This window comes from Physeter macrocephalus, chromosome 6 (assembly GCF_002837175.3).
Source record: "Physeter macrocephalus isolate SW-GA chromosome 6, ASM283717v5, whole genome shotgun sequence".
In the NCBI taxonomy this organism is placed as follows: domain Eukaryota; kingdom Metazoa; phylum Chordata; class Mammalia; order Artiodactyla; family Physeteridae; genus Physeter; species Physeter macrocephalus.
The window spans coordinates 1,546,254-1,549,394 of NC_041219.1; the positions used below are offsets into that span (position 1 = coordinate 1,546,254).

The window sequence follows — 3,141 nt, forward strand, 5'->3', positions numbered from 1 at the left end:
AAGATGTGGCACATATATACAATGGAATATTACTCAGCCATAAAAAGAAATGAAACTGAGTTATTTGTAATGAGGTGGATAGACTTGGAGTCTGTCATATAGAGTGAAGTAAGTCAGAAGGAGAAAAACAAATACCGAATGCTAACACATATATATGGAATCTTAAAAAAAAAAATGTCATGAAGAGATTAGTGGTAGGATGGGAATAAAACACAAACCTACTAGAGCATGGACTTGAGGACATGGGGAGGGGGAAGGGTAAGCTGTGACGAAGTGAGAGAGTGGCAGGGACATATATACACTACCAAATGTAAATTAGATGGCTGGTGGGAAGCTGCCGCATAGCACAGGGAGATCACCTCTGTGCTTTGTGACCACCGAGAGGGGTGGGATGGGGAGGGTGGGAGGGAGGAAGATGTAAGAGGGAAGAGATATGGGAACATATGTATATGTATAACTGTTTCACTTTGTTGTGAAGGAGAAACTAACACACTATTGTAAAACAGTTATACTCCAATAAAGATGTTAAAAAAATAATAATAATCAGAAAAAGACAAAAGAAAAATTCAAAAATATGAAATGGAAATTGAGAGACATGTTATGTATTTATCTTACTCCTGACCACTTCTTAAGAAAAAGAACAAATATGATCAAGAAAAATTTTATAGAAAATTATCTTTGACTAAAAAGGAACACCAAGTGACGTGGCATGATACTGAGTAATGCCCTATTCCAAGAATTTGGTGGTCATAGTCTAAGAACTTTCTTGTCTCCATGATGTAGCAGTATGCAATAATACTGGCATTATCATCTGAGCGTAATTGGGGTGCCCTTGTATCTGGAATGGGATATTCATATCCTTGAGGCTACAAATCTTAGGTGAGTGTATCTCCAGAACCCAAGGCCTTTTTCCTTCATAGGAGCTTCCTAGAACCTAAACCCATCTGTATTGGAAGTAAATCCTCTGGGAGGGCTGTGAGTCATATCGGCAGCACTGGGGTTACCCAAGAGAAACTCAGATTCACACTCTTCCTGTCTATACCCACATGGGCACCTATGCCAGGAAATTAGAGAAACTCTGTGCTTATTTAGTCCCCAACTCTTACAGTGCTGGGATGTGGCAATACAGATACATTGGAAGTAGTAGCTAACTACAACCTGAAAATGGACTCTGTAAGGGTGCCTGATTTCCTGATTATTTCATCAATTTACATTAGCTCCTCAGCAAAGGAAATCATAAACAAAATGAAAAGACAACCTACAGACTGGGAGAAAATATTTGCAAATGATGCAACCAACAAGGGGTTAATTTTCAAAATATACTAACATACAGCTCAATATAAAAAAAAAACAATAAAAAATGGGCAGAAGATCTAAATAGAATTTCTCCAAATAAGGCATACAGATGGCCAACAGGCACATGAAAAGATGCTCAACATCACTAATCATTAGAGAAGTGCAAATCAAAATTAAAATGACATACCACCTCACACCAGTCAGAATGGCCATCATTAAAACGTCTACAAATAACAAATGCTGGGGAGGGTGTGCAGAAAAGGGAAGCCTTCCTACACTGTTGGAATGTAAGTTGGTGCGGCCACTATGGAAAACAGTATGGAGGTTCCTCAGAAAACTAACAATAGATCTACCATATGATTCAGCAATTCCACTCCTGGGCATATATCCAGAGAAAATTCTAATTTGAAAAGATACAAGCACCCCTTTGTTCATAGCAGCACTATTTACAATAGCCAAGTCATGGAAACAACCTAAATGTCCATCAACAGATGAATGGATACAGAAGATATGGTATATATATACAGTGGACTATTACTCAGCCATAAAAAAGAATAAAATAATGCCATTTGCAGCTATATGGATGGACCTAGAGATGATCATACTATGTGAAGTAAGTCAGAAAGAGAAAGACAAATACCATATGATATCACTTATCTGTGGAACCCAAAATATGACACAAATGAACTTATATACGAACTTATATACGAAATGAACTTATATACACAAATGAACTTATATACGAAACAGACTCACATAGAGAACAGACTTGTGGTTGCCAAGGGGGAGTGGTGTGGGGGAGTGATGGATGGGGAGTTTGGGACTAGCAGATACAAACTATTATATATAGAATGTATAAACAACAAGGTCCTATTGCATAGCTCAGGGAACTATATTCAATATCCTATAATAAACCCTAATGGAAAAGAAAAAAATTAGCTCCTAATGAGATCTTCATTTGATGTCTGACAAATTATTCTAATGTTCCTCTAAAAGAACAAGACTAATCTTCTTTTTTAAGAGACAGGATTGTGCATCAATTATTTTAATATATTATAAAACTATAAATATTATAATCTTAGAACAAACAGTAGTCTGTAAAACCAACTCTTATCTATAAAAAACTTATTGTAAAATAAAGAGCATATCTTGAGTCAGTCCAACCTCTTACACTCGAAAAGTCGACAATTCAGAAAAATAATTCAGATTGAGCCCTACCTCATACTACTGCCAAAATAAATTTTTATAAAATATTAGAAGCATGTGTAAATTATCACCTAATGGTTCTCTGGAATAGGAATTAATTTCCAAGCATAAAAGTAATAGGAAAGGGACTTCCCTGGTGGTCTGGTGGCTAAGACTCCGCGCTCCCAATGCAGGGGACCCAGGTTCGATCCCTGGTCAGGGAACTAGATCCCACATGCTGCAACTAAGAGTTCGCATGCTGCAACTAAAGATCCTGCATGCTGCAACTAAGACCTGGTACAGCCAAATAAATAAATGTTAAAAAAAAAAAAAGTTAAAAAAAAAAAAAGTAATAGGAAAAACATCACAAAAGAAAAGATAGTTTTGACCACACAGGATTTTAAAGCCTCTGCATATCCCTCCTCAAAAAAATAAAGTAAAACATAAATTGAAAAAATTGCAATCAAGAGTCAGTACTTTATAGTGAGCTTTGCAAATTAATAAGAAGAACCACAGTATTTCAATATAAAAATGAGCACGGCACACATTTACACTGTCTAACAGATACAAGAAAATAACTTCCTACCTCACAGGAATTTAAAAAATCAAATTGAAAGAACACTGAGAAACCACTTCTCACTTTTTTTTTTTTTTTTTTTT

The 3,141-nt window shown here is 36.0% G+C and overlaps 1 protein-coding gene across 1 annotated transcript in view; it reads right to left on the reverse strand.

Annotated features, from left to right (window-relative positions):
• WIF1 (WNT inhibitory factor 1) overlaps positions 1-3,141 on the reverse strand; it is a 92,257-nt gene that overhangs the window by 40,004 nt on the left and 49,112 nt on the right. The window lies entirely within an intron of this gene.